The following is a 14,180-nucleotide window of genomic DNA, read 5'->3' as shown; positions in this document are numbered from 1 at the left end:
ATTTTAGACAGGTGTGGAGGCAGGTGCTAATTGACAGGTTTAAGCAGGTAGGCAGGTGTGAGGGGAGCAGTTTATGAGTCAGAATATTTATGCATGTGTGAGAAGTGGGTGAATAAGGAAGAAGTGTGTAGACAGGTGTTTGTGGGGGTATTAGATATAAAGGGTAAATTATTAGGGGTTTGTACAGGTGTGTGTGAGTATGATTATGTGGCCAGGTGTGAAGGGTGTGTGGGATTTTGAGTATGAGTATTTGGACAAGTGTGATGAGTATGAGGGATGTGTGTAAATTATGTCCAAATCAGATGTAAATAAGTTGTAAGTATGTAGAGTTAATTATGAATCCAAGTTGCTGATTAGGTGTGAATGGACAGGTGTGTAGTCAGGAAAATTCTAAATGAGTAGGTGATATGTAAATGTTTGTCTGTATGTATGCCCCATTTTATAGTGCACTCTGTTGATAGTTGTCCTCCTTTTTCTATTTCTGAATCCTGCCAACCCATCTTTAGTCGAGAATTGCTTGAGAATGATGATAATAATGATGATGGTGATGATGATGATGATGATAATGGTGGTGGTGGTGGTGGTGGTGGTGGTGATGATGACGGTGTCTGAAATTATTTGTCTCCTTTAACCCTTCGCTACTCGAGGTCTTGGCTAACCTGCATAAAATCGTCTGACTGAAGAAAAAGTAAACAAAAGGATTCATATGACACTTGCTAATTCCCTAACTATGACCCTTCTCGCCCAAACCAGTGTCACATTACCGGTTCAGAAGCCGGGTGAACCATTTGACACCGATATTTCCCCTTAGCCAAATAAAATCATTTGGTGTCAGCTTAAGTGAAAAAAATTATGCCTGAATCTGTGACGGAGAAAATGATAAGCAAGCTTTCCATCAGTCCGGTAACGCTTTCTCTCTCTCTCTCTCTCTCTGTTATCATAGGATATACTTTCTGGCCTTAATTATGAGAGATTTTCCTGTCATTAAACTATATGGGTGTAATAAAAAGTAACTGTAATAAGAAAGACATCACAGTTCTGAGGAGGTTATGTAAATTCTCACACTGACAAAAGCTCCCTCAGCTGAATAAAATCGTCTAGTTTTGTCTTGCATAATACTCAGTTTAAACATCTCAGTGGAAAGAATAGTAGTAGTAGTAGTAGTAGTAACAACAGTAATAATAGTAGTTATCTTAATAGTAATGATAATCAACAAAAATGTCATCGTAATGAAGGGATAAACATTTCACCGGCCTGATGGTCTAGGGGTATGATTCTCGCTTAGGGTGCGAGAGGTCCCGGGTTCAAATCCCGGTCAGGCCCAGAGATGTGTTTTTGCAGGACGCCTTGTGGTGTTGTGGTCTGCGGTGTCTTTAGTGTTTGAAATTTGGGGATAGTGGTCTGAGGTAGGCCTAGTAAGCAGTCAGGATGAAGAAGCGCATGGGTTTGAATCTCCAAGAGGTGACAGGAGAGTGTTGTGTATCTGTGTCGTGCGGAGCCATCAAGGGCGTAGGACAGTCACTATCCGTTAATGATGTGGATGACGGTTGCTTATAATCTCGCGTCTTCTCGTAATGTAGGACTCTGGTTGTTACAGTAATGATGATGATGATGATGATGATCAGTGCGCAATATGTAGGTCATATTTTACCCAATTATTGCATCATTTTTCTTCATTCTTCATTTACTTTCATTCCTCATTTACTTTCGTTCTTCATATTTTTCTCTGATTGTTATAAATACTTTTATTCCGTTATTAACTCCCATTCATAGTTTTCATATTTCATGACAGTCTCTCTCTCTCTCTCTCTCTCTCTCTCTCTCTCTCTCTCAGATAAGATACAAAGTCAAAAGTCAAAGAAAAACCACAAGACGACCTACTTTCTCAATTCTCTTAAGTGAGAAACCCGACACCAGAAGAGGACCCCTTACACGCCTCCGGGAACGGACTGACACTGCCTTTCTGAGATCTTTTACAGCTAGAGGAAGGAAACTGATTTTTTTCCCCCTCTCTCACTCCGTCCTTTTCTGCCTTTATCGGGAAAAGAGCGAGAGTCCAAAGTATTGTGGTGTTTTTTACTGGGTGCTATGCTTATCACTGTCATCATGATTATTGTCGTCATCGTTATCGTTATCCTCCTCCTCTTCTTTCACTTCCACCTCCACATCATCATCGTCATCATCATCATCGTCGTTGTCGTCGTCGTCGTCATCTTGTGAGATGTAGGCTCGTAGATGTACCATCAGGATTTCAGATTTTTCTTAAAAACTCCGTATTACTGCAGGATGCTTTATTGGTAGAGGGTTGTGTTACACTCTCGGAGTCTAGCAACTGTCACATTCAGGGAAAAGGTAAGAAAGTTTCCTTTGTGTATCACCCAATGACATGAATATGTTGTGTACACATAAGACAGTCTTCTCAGCAGATTTGGCAAGAGGCAGCAGCCACTGGCAGTTCATGACACTCTGGCATCATCTGAGTCATGACGACCAGGTAACAAACATCCGCCCAAATCTGCATAGAAGACTGTTTTATGTGCACACAACGTAGGCTTGACACTGGGTTACACACTAAGGAAACTCTCTTACCTTATCCCTGGTATGATTTTATGAGAGACAGAGGTGCTAGACTCCGAGAGTGTAACACAACCATCTCCCAGTAAAGCACCCAGTAGTAATATGGAGTCCTTAAGAATAACCTGAAATCCTGCTTGTTCATCTACGGGCCCACACCTCACACTCATCGCTACCTCTATTTTTTCTGGCCTTGGTATACCATAGGGTGATTTAGGATTATACCCACATACTGTAAAAGAGTTTATTTCTGGGAGACAGTAATTATGGCCCAAACTGGATCCTCGTATTTAACCGTGTCAGTAAATGTGCATAATTATTGTATTTTAGTAACCCCTTACTGGCACAAGACGTAATTTCTCTCTCACATTCTCTCTCTCTCTCTCTCTCTCTCTCTCTCTCTCTCTCTCTCTCTCTCTCTCTCTCTCCTTGTCTCTCCTTGTGCGTGTGCGTGTGTGTGTGTGTGTGTGTGTGTGTGTGTGTGTGTGTGTGTGTGTGTGTGTGTGTGTGTGTGTGTGTGTGTGTGTGTGTCAGATTTCACTTTATGTGCATGGAATCCTTAGTGCCAATCAGTTTTAAGACATTTATTGTACAGGAAACAGCAGTATCATTTCTTAAACAGACAAAATAGCGAATAAAACCACCCAGGCTCTCCATTTCTCACCACACGACACATATGGGCCATCAAACATTCAACAACCTCTTTGATGTCACTCCAGCCACACGTAGCTATATCTATTAATATCATTGGCAACAAACAGAAGGAGTCAGTGTAGGCACCCAAATATAAAATCTGCCAGTAAACTCCACACTCTTGCACTGCGGAAATATACACATGCATGTAGAGTTCCTTCCATCATCATCATCATTTATCATTAGCATGAGTATTACAGACACTGTTAATTGAGCATTTTGAATTAATTAATAATATTGTCAAGATTTCCATGTAAATATCAAGACATTGCCTATTGTACGTAATATTTCTTCATGCAGTTGTTATTTTTGTTGTTCTTGCTGTTGAGTAACTCCAGTCTGTCTGGCCAAGCAGACACATTAACCTCAAGCGACCAGTTGCCCCTGTGGGGCCGTTTCGTGCAGTAATCTGATGTTCCCGTGCGGCAAACAACTGCCAGGGACTGAGAGGAGTGTGCAGGTTTAGTTCCTGGATGAATGCCGCATTTACGACTCTCCACCCAGTTAACAGGGCACCATAGTAGGCTCCACATCACCCCGTTATTTGGTTATATGGTTGCCACCCAGCGTTCCTGGGTTACAGGAAACCTTTAGAGGATAAAAAGGAAATATTACAAAACAAAACTGCTCTCATGAGAAAAATGGCTGAAATCCGTACTTAAAAAAAAAAATCGCACAGTAAAGTTTTGCTGCAGATACTGGGCAATCTTTCTCTCTCTCTCTCTCTCTCTCTCTCTCTCTCATGAGGATTTAGAACGGCCAAAGCCATTAGAGAGATGCGTGGGAGGGGGAAATGGTCAAGGGTATCTAGAGTGACATTATTTAACCAGACTTGCCGGGAAACACACACACACACACACACACACACACACACACACACACACACACACACACACACACACACACACACACACACACACACACACACACACACACACACACACACACACACACACACACACACACACACACACACACACACCTATTCCCGCCAGACAATTATTCTCAGTTTAGGGGAAAAGTAAATATCTAAATAGCTAGACAAAATCCAAGCCCGTATTCTCGTCGGGTAAGGAAGGTTCCTAACATCTCTTCCCTAGCGAATTATTTTGTTTCATATTTCTTTGTATCATCTGTGTCATTTAATTCATTCCAGTCCCACCATTTTCAGCGTAAATCTCTCACACATTGACGTTAAGTAGCCGTATCCAAAAATAAATCGCTAAGGAAAAGGTGCAAGGGAGCTTCCTTAATCAACGAGAATACAGACCCCCAGAATTTGACACATAAAAAAGTGATAAAATAAAAATAAAATGATGATAGAACTGGGCGACTCCATTTTCCGTCTCTCTTGTCACTGGCTGCGTTAAAACATAGCCGGGGTATATGCATTAAAAATAAAGACAGTGGCTCTATCCTGGTCGTAACTAGGCACGTTATGATCCAGCCAGAGAAAAATTGGAGCGTGGATTTGGCGTATAATTTTGATGTAGGATTATGCTTTGTGTTTAGGCTTATTCGTTCGAGTTTATTATTAAGCTTTTTCTTTGTGTTTAATTTTAGGCTTATTGTTTTTTTGTTTTTTTTTTGTTTATTTGTAGGTATATTCTTTGTGCTTATTGTTAGGTTTATTCTTTGTTTATTTTTAGGTTTATTCTTTGTTTATTTCTAAGTTGATTCTTGTGTTTATTTTTAAGTTTATTCTGTGTGTTTATTGTCTCATTATATTATTCTGTGACTGTGTTCGTATTTTAATTTTTTTTCCACCTCTGTATATTCTGTTGTTGTTGTTGTTTTTTTTTTTACTTGCCTTCAATTCGTTTTTCTTTTGTTATTTGGATTTTTTAAATTGCAGTTTGAGTTTTCCGTAATTTTTGTCAGTGTTTTTGCGTGACTTTTTTCGATGTCCATTATTGTATATACTGAAGACTTTCCATTTCTGTTTGTAGTTGTTAGTATTTTCATAATTATTGTATCATTTGGAGCTTTATCTATGCTGCACTTGTTTTTTTTTTTTTTGGCAATTTGGATTTTATTTTTCCCTTGGCTTTTGTGTGTGTGTGTGTGTGTGTGTGTGTGTGTGTGTGTGTGTGTGTGTGTGTGTGTGTGCATGACACACTCACACAGCACCAAATACTGCATGACACTCCCTCCCACACCTCGTCAGTTCTTACCTTCACGGCCCTCCTTATTATGCAGGTAAAATGTGCTCACGAAGAGGTAAATTAGCTGCAGGACTAGACTCGGCCCCCCACTTATGTAGATGAGGCATGAAGTTAATGGTAGTGGCTGTGTGTGTGTGTGTGTGTGTGTGTGTGTGTGTGTGTGTGTGTGTGTGTGTCTCTCTCTCTCTCTCTCTCTCTCTCTCTCTCTTTCTCTCAGGATCAACTCGGAAAGAAAAAGAATTGTAGTGACAGAATACTGAGAAAAGAGCATTAAGGTCTCGAGGCTGGAAGGCCAGAGGGAAGCAGAATACCAGCAACCAAGACACAGAATAGGAGAGAGAGGGAGAGTTATGGATGGCAGAGTGATGGAAATAGTTTTGTTCCTTCGCAGAAATTGACATTCGGATCAGAGGAGGACAGAATATTCTTGCAGTGCTACGTATCATCTAAAGGATATATTTTTAGAACTGCGCCGCCGGGGTCTTGGTTTGACTGGTATGGAGCATTTGAGATGTCTTTTCCTCGTAAAGATGATTTCCCGTGATACGTTTCCCCGTTATGCATTTAGCTAAGGAATATACAGGATGTTTTCTTTCTCATACTTTCCACAGAGATCACGGTAGCCACGAGTAGACATCTTAAACTCAGATTACCAATATGCAATTAATGTACGAAGAAATAGGTGAATTTGACTTAATATTCCAACAGTTCTACATAAATTCAAGGGATTATCAATCATGGGACTTAATATTCCAACAGTTCAACATAACTTCAGTGGATTATATCTCATGGTTTGTCAGTGCGGTGGCATTACCTACTCTTCCTTCAACAAACACAGCGATCATGCCGTCAGTTTTACGCCCCATTATATTTGCTCGACAAACTTATTTACAACTGTCGTTATGTGAAGAAGGCTTGTTTGTTTATTTGTTTATTTATTTATTTATTTTTTTATTGCCGGGAGAGACTGTGAACCATAGAAACCAGGGAAGAGTCACAGAGATAAAGCATTTGTGAACGCATCAACGCATCTTTCAGAGTCCAAAGCATGATACATAAGTGCTTTTGAATCTCTTCACTCTTAACCATAAACTAAGTTACATGCTTACAGACCAATATGTAATTCGGTTTGTGTAATTAGGTACAAAATTACCGGCACGTGATCCAGAATACATCCAACAATAACAGGAATAACACAAATAGCATCACAAAAAACTCAGTAGCAACATCAGCCATTGTCAGTGCACTACTTTTCCAGACACTAATCTTTTATTACTAATCTCTTATTACTTTATTACATTTTATTACATTATAATTACTTTCAGTACTTCATTACTTTTTATTATTTTTATTACCTTTATTACTCTTTATTACTTTATTTTTATTACCTTTATTACTCTTTATTACTTTATTTTTATTATTTTTATTACTCTCTATTACATTATTGCTTTTTATTACTTTTCCAGGCAAATGTACGATATCATAGGAGAGGAACTTGATGCGACGTTTTGGTAAGTACAAGTGCATAGAGGTGATGATGATGATGATGCGTGTAGTGAGTCGTGTATATTTATCTGCTAGTATCGGAGCCTAGGGAGCTTCGATGTATTTTTTTTATTCATTTATTCATTACATTTTTTAATATTTAAATGATGCACGAATGATAGTGTGGCCAATTTCAGTGAACCCACACCTCTTTGATGGTTCTCCAAATTTTATGATTTTTTTTTTTTAATAATCCTGCCTCACCCCGTCTTTTAGGTGGGTGTTGTGGTTTATTTTTATTATTACCGGTATTTTTATTATTATTATTATTATTATTATTATTATTACCTCCTCCAAGGAGATTATGTTTTTGCCTGTGTTGATTTGTTTGCTTGTCTATCTGTGAGCAACTTTACTTTAAAAGTTATGAACGGATTTCGATGAAATTTTTTGAAAGGTGAGCCATGGGCCAATGAAGAAATGATTAAATTTTGGAGCGGATCCGCATCCGGATCCGGATCCTATATCCACGGATACGGATCCGGATCCTTTTTAATGGCAATGGCATTGGCGGATGTATGCGCTCTGAGAGTGCTTTTTAGTTATTATTGTCTTAAGGTGCGAAATAAGGAGGTATTTCTTCTATTACACTCCCTGTCCATTATAGATGCCAGAAATATCCTTATAAATTATCTTAGTCTTCGGTCCAGTCACTTTATTGATAAGATTACGTCTGTATGATTATTGTTCCTCAATTATATACAGGTTAATTGTATTACCTTTGTTATCGGTATCGTTATCAGTATTCTATCTATCTATCTATCTATTGCCAGACGCCTCAATCCCGTTTGGGGTGGCCACAAACAAATCGCCTCCAAGTCGCCCTGTCCCCCGCCATTTCACTCCCCTGCTCCCAAGTCACACCCCCCTCTCTCATATACCTCTCCACCCCATCTCTCCATCTCATCCTCGGCCTCCCCCTCCCTCTTTCCCCCTCCACCTCACACACATACACTCTCTTCGTCAGTCTTTGACCCTCCATCCTCTCCACATGGCCAAACCACCTCAGTGTGTTCCTCATAACGCTTCCTATCACATCCACATCAACACCACAACGCTCCTTTATATCCTCATTCGTCAGCCTGTCTCTCCATGTGACTCCACAGGCTCCTCTTAAATAACTCATTTCCACTGCTCTCACTCTTGACTTGTGTCCTTCCAACAACGTCCAAGCTTCACTTCCGTACGTTAGAGTTGGTATCACAATACTGTCATGTAGTAACTTTTCCACTTCCATGCTCACTTCCCTGTTTCTTATCACTGCTTTCAAAGAACCAGCAACCTTTCTTCCCTGCTGTACCCTTTCAAGCACTTCGCCCTCCAAACCTCCATCCTTACTCATCACACTACCCAAGTACTTAAACGTACTCACATTTTCCAATTCCTCACCATCCAACCTCACTGTACATTCACTGACTTCACCTCTCTCAAAGACCATCACTTTACTCTTCCCTACATTCACCTTTAGATTCCGTTTCTTACACACTCTCTCAAACTCATCCACCAAGCCTTGCAGCTCCCCTTCGTCTTCACTCAACAACACGGTATCATCTGCAAACAACAGTACAGGGAGTTTCCAAACACTATCCTCTCTCACCAGGGCCACTCCAACATCTACTACCCTACCTTGTACCTCTTTTATTACCCCATCCATGTACAGATTGAACAACCATGGAGACATGACACATCCCTGTTTCAACCCAACTTTCAAAGAGAAAAATTCACTTAGTTCACCATCCACACGCACTGTAGCCTTCGCACCATCGTACAAACTCTTCCCAGCATTCAACAACTTCCCATCTATTCCATATATTCTTAACACTTTCCACAATCCTAGTCTATCCACCCTGTCATATGCTTTCTCCAAATCCATGAAAGCCGCATACAACTTCTTTCCCTTCTCTAGAAACTTTTCCACTAAAGATCTGAGAATGAATATCTGATCTACACAACCTCTTCCCTTCCTAAAGCCTCCCTGTTCTTCTCCAACTAATTTCTCTGTTCTTTCTCTAACTCTGTCAATAAGTATCCTACCATATACTTTTCCTATTATACTAAGAAGACAAATGCCCCTATGATTACCACACACTTCTTTTTCCCCTTTTCCTTTGTACAAGGGAATAATTATACCTGACTTCCAATCCTCCGGGACTCTACCTTCCTCCCAGGCCAATCTGCACATCTTCCACATCCATTCTGCTACTATCTCTCCCCCATGCTTCAGCATTTCACCACACACTCCATCAATTCCTGGGGCTTTCCCTGATTTAACTTTCTTCATTGCTTCCACAACTTCTATCCTACTGATTTCTTCCTGTCTTCTCACCTCCCTCCTTCTTCCAGCCATTCCCCAGCCACTTATACTCGCATTACTTCCATCCTCCACGTTCAACAATTCCTTAAAGTGTTCTCTCCATCTGCTCACTTTTTCTCCCTTCTCCACTAGTAATCTACCATTTTTATCTTTCACTCCCCTGCTAACTTCACTTCCACCCTGTCTTACTCTTTTCGATCATATATATTCGTTGTATGGTGGTAGATTGAGAGAGAGCGAGAGAGAGAGAGAGAGCGAGAGGAATCACTGGCTGGGAGTACAGTTATATCCATTATGAGAGAGAGAGAGAGAGAGAGAGAGAGGAGCAGTAATAGCAAGAAAACTAGGAATGAAAGGAATGCGGTTGAAAGAATACAAGAAAGGAACAAGAACATTGGTATATTAGGAAGAGAGGAAACACAACGAAGATGAGAGGGAGGTGCGGAAATGAAAACGACACCAGGATAAACATATGGTTAAGAAGGAGGACAATAAAGCTCTAAAAACAAAGAATAAGTAGGGAAATTCCACCTCTCTTTCCGTTCCCTAATATTTCGTTTCGTGAGGGGTGACTTAAAAAAAAAGGGTTCGACAGGAAAGAAAATGGGGATCCTTGGACTTTATCATAAAATAGGCTAACGCTGCCGCCTGGTAGGGGATGAAGTTGATAAAAATAGGTGAGCATTGAATTATGGCGTGCAGGGAGATAACCACATCCATAAAATGGAATAAAATAAATAAATAAAAGAAATATAGGTGAACATTGAATAAGACCTGCTGGGGGAGTACCACATCCCTAAAATAAAACTGAATAAATAAATAAATAAATAATAAATATAGGTGAACATTAAATTATGGCGTACAGGGAGATTTCCACGTCCCGAAATAAATAAATAAAATACAAAATGAATGAAAATAGATGAACACTGCGTTTTGATGAGCAGAGTATCGTATTCGCAAAGTAGTAGGTTTTACGGTGAGAAATAGTGACGAAAAAGAAATACGAGAAACTGATAAAAGTGAACTGGAATGTGGTGTATACTGATTAGAAAAAAAATAGGAACGTTTTGGTGTATAGAACGGAAATGAAAATGAGAAATTGTTTAGAAGAAAAAAAAGCGAACTTTGACTATTGGTGTATAGAACAGGAAAAAAAAAAAAAAATGGGTGAACTTTAGATTTTTGTGTACAGAACAAAAGAAAAGAGAAACTGATTAGAAAAAATGTGGATTTGAATTTATTACAGGAAAAATGAGAAACTATTTAGAAAAAAAAGTGACCTTTGGTTTTCGTGGTATAGCATGAAAACTAAGAAAGTGATAAAAAACCAGGTGAACTTAGATTTTGATGTAGATCAGAAAAAGGAGAAACCGGTTCGAAAAAAAAATGAACTTTGTTTTCTGCCATATAGAACAGAAATATGCAAACGAAAAACGAATAACAGCAGAGAATAAAAGGGAGAAACTTATAAGTAAAAAAAGGAGATCGAACTTCGGAATTTGGTGTATGGCGAGGCGAGAGCATCCCCGAAACCAGTACAAGGCGGGTCTTTCCGGGTAACCAGTCCCGCCACTTTCACAACTGTCAGGTAACAAAAATATATCGCTGGGCCTGACCGGGATTTGAACCCGGGACCTCTCGCACCCTAAGCGAGAATCATACCCCTAGACCATCAGGCCGGTGAAAGAAGAGTTATTTTGGGAAGAGATAACGATAATAAGATAAAAATAAATATAGGTGGGGACGGAATACAAGAGAACGGAAGGAACTACAACTGGAAGAATCTTATAGTGATGTGATGGAATAAAGTGCGACCTAGGAAGATACAGTAGTAGAATACAGTATGAAGTGTAATATATAAAAATACAGTTAGATGGACGACAGTGCAAGGCAGGAAGGGAATACAGCACGAGGGAAAATACATTGGACCGTACACACACACACACACACACACACACACACACACACACACACTATTACAGCGTCCATATCACATACCACATCTGTACCACACAACATGTACACCACACCCTCATCATAATCACCTTTCACATCTCAGTAATACCAGATCCACACCACAATCACAGTCTCTTCAGCCCCACCATAGCCTCACTACACGCACACCACAACCACAACTACAAATCCACCACCAGCACATTTCCACCACAACATTCACTACAGCCTCACCACACGCCACGCCACATCCTGACCGCAACCACAGCTACCACACCACCACCACAACCAGGGCATCGAGTAAGGCCATCAGAAACCCATTACTGTACAGCCAATAAAAAAAAAAAATATCGAAAGACCCGCTGTGCTATACATTCTGAAACACGGGACGAAGGACTCTGAAACACTATACAGTACTTTGTATCCTGTTTCAGTGGCCGGAAGCATCATCGTCATCGACAATATTGTCGTCATCATCATAATACATTAGTTTTATTATCGTCATTGTCATCACCTTTATCGTCTTCATCATTATCATTTTAGCCGTCATAATGGCCGTCGTTATTGTCATCATCTCCATCGTCATCTTCGTCGTCTTCATCATTTTCAGTATTACTGTCATTATCGTCATCGGCATCATTATCATTATCATTGTCGTTATCATCTTCATATGAAGGGAATATACCCATGTGCTAAAATTGTGTTCATTGTGAAGATTCAGCAGTTTCGGTCCGACGTGGACTCTCGTCATGTATGAAAAGACGAGAAACAAATGAAAAATGTATATGTGACGAGGTGAGAGGGAGGGAGGGAAGCAGCGGGATTGAGAGAGAGAGAGAGAGAGAGAATAAATGATTAAGTTTTCCATAAAATTAACTTCCTATCGCCACCCGCGGATTGTTGCATACCTATTCCCTCCTCTGCCTCAGATAAATCTCTTCCACTCCCACCCCAGTCCCACCTGCCTGTTCTCGTCAATCTACCCACATCGTTTCCTCCCAGTAACTACACTAACAATCGTTCCAATTTCTGGTTCCCTTGCTCACCGGCAGTCGTGCGGAAGGCGGCGGTGAAAGCAAAAAGAGACGGGTGATGGCGTGATACTGTGAGCGAGGACTTGTTCATCACAGGCAGTGCAACGAGTAGCGTCGATTTTTAAAGTGGGAAAGTGGTGATGCTGCACATTCCAGTCACCTGTTTCCTGTTCAGTTTTAAATGTAAAATAAATAAAAAGGGAAAGTTTCAAGTCTGCAAACGCCTCCCTAAAAAAAAAAAAAAAGTAATAAAAAGAAGTCCAAAATTAAGATCCGTTCATTTTAAGATGCCTGGATACAGTGTGTTTAGTGTGTGGAGGTCATAGTCGTCGGGAAAAACAGACTTAGGAAGGCAGTTTTAGAGCTTACCAGTAGTGTACTATCGGTAGCAGAAGTTCTGTCACCTCTGCTGCTTTTCTGTCTGTGGATTTTGATGATATGGTTTGGAAAATGGGAAGCAAATAAGTTGATGACAATGATCTGTTGCCAAATAAAGTCGTCAGTGTCGGTGCTGGAGATTCATAGAGGCTAAATATCAGAGCCTATGGTGAGAGGGGCAGGAGGGGCGACAGGACTTCTGCTGGCGACTGTACATAAAGGACAGAGAGTACCAGTTAACGATTTATATTGCCAGTTGGAGAGAAAGACAGTGAGATAGTGTAGCTAGACTGGTGTTGTGTGCCCGCCATAATGGAAGAGAGATGCAGGCACAGAGTTCAGAAGAGAGATGACCAGAGTAAACATGCGACAGTTACTTAAAGTGGTTCATAAATTCCACTCACCCGTCCCATATATTTGTTATCTGTGTATTGTTACCTTTAATCCAGACCACACCTGTCCCATTCATTTTATCTGTCTCGTGTTACCTTTAATCCCTGCCTGTCCACACGTGACTCATACACTTCTTATCTGCCTCCTGTTACCTTTAATTCATACCTTTCCACACCAGTCCCATCAGTTTGTTATCTGTCTCGTGTTGCCTTTAATCCATACCTTTCCACATCTGTCCTATACATTTGTTATCTGCCTTGTGTTACCTTTCATCCATACATGCCCTTACCCAACCCTTACTATTTCTTGTTACCTTTATTCCATAACTGTCCATAAATGCGATAGTGTATGTAATATTTGTCCTTCCGAAACCCAATACTCGATCCTTACAACCCATCTCCTTCCCTTACCTCGTCTTCCTCCCTTGTCATTGGAGGATACTAATTGGATAAGAACAGTAAACGAAGAGGAAATCCATTATCAAGGGGTGGAAGGAGGTGTTTCTATCCTCCACTATCTGAGAAGCGTGTGACTCTCCCTCAAGCACTAATGAACTTAGGAAGGAACAGCGCAGGGAACGTGACAGCGAGAGATTGTATTTGCATCTCCTGCTTCGAAATCTCAGCGCAGGTAATAATTCAGTGAGAGGAAATTATACTCACAGTTAGGGAGGTTACAGCAGTGTTGACCCGATTTATATCTTTGATAAATAGGTATAATTTCATTCATTGCTCCTCCCCGTCTTCCGGAGTCAGAGAATCGCTGTGGCCCTCACTAATAGTTTCAAGGACAACACAGCGGCAGTCAGTGATGAGTGCAGGTTATTATTATTCTTATTCCCTCCTTTCCTTTCGCACTTGAGCAGTCCTGACAGCACTGTGGCATTGCATTGGCTTAAATAATAGTGGCTGGTGAAGGAAATCAAGATTCCTTATCCTCCAGGTGTCGAGCAGAGCAGCGGACACACTCGCCTCATTATTAACTAGTGCCTCTCCACTCGCCTCATTTCCCCCACCCTGCATTAGAGAACTAGTTGACTGTTTTACCCAGTGGGAGCAGAAACAGCCTCTTGGTCCGTCATTGGCTATCAATGTCTGTTGCTCTTTTAAACAGTAACCACTCTGTCTCTTC

At 40.6% G+C, this 14,180-nt stretch overlaps 2 non-coding genes across 2 annotated transcripts; one reads left to right on the top strand and one right to left on the bottom strand.

Annotated features, from left to right (window-relative positions):
- Positions 1–1,251: 1,251 nt before the first annotated feature.
- TRNAP-AGG (transfer RNA proline (anticodon AGG)) lies at positions 1,252–1,323 on the top strand. Its single transcript has one exon. It is a non-coding gene; the product is annotated as a tRNA-Pro (tRNA).
- A 9,575-nt stretch (positions 1,324–10,898) lies between these two features.
- On the bottom strand, positions 10,899–10,970 carry TRNAP-AGG (transfer RNA proline (anticodon AGG)). The gene has a single exon. It is a non-coding gene; the product is annotated as a tRNA-Pro (tRNA).
- Between the last annotated feature and the right edge of the window lie 3,210 nt (positions 10,971–14,180).

Source organism: Coenobita brevimanus, chromosome 94 (assembly GCF_032717465.1).
Source record: "Coenobita brevimanus isolate Jiangsu-jjx chromosome 94, ASM3271746v2, whole genome shotgun sequence".
NCBI classification, from domain to species: Eukaryota; Metazoa; Arthropoda; class Malacostraca; order Decapoda; family Coenobitidae; genus Coenobita; species Coenobita brevimanus.
Note: the sequence above shows the minus strand (reverse complement) of the source record. Positions and strands in the feature narration are given on the sequence as shown.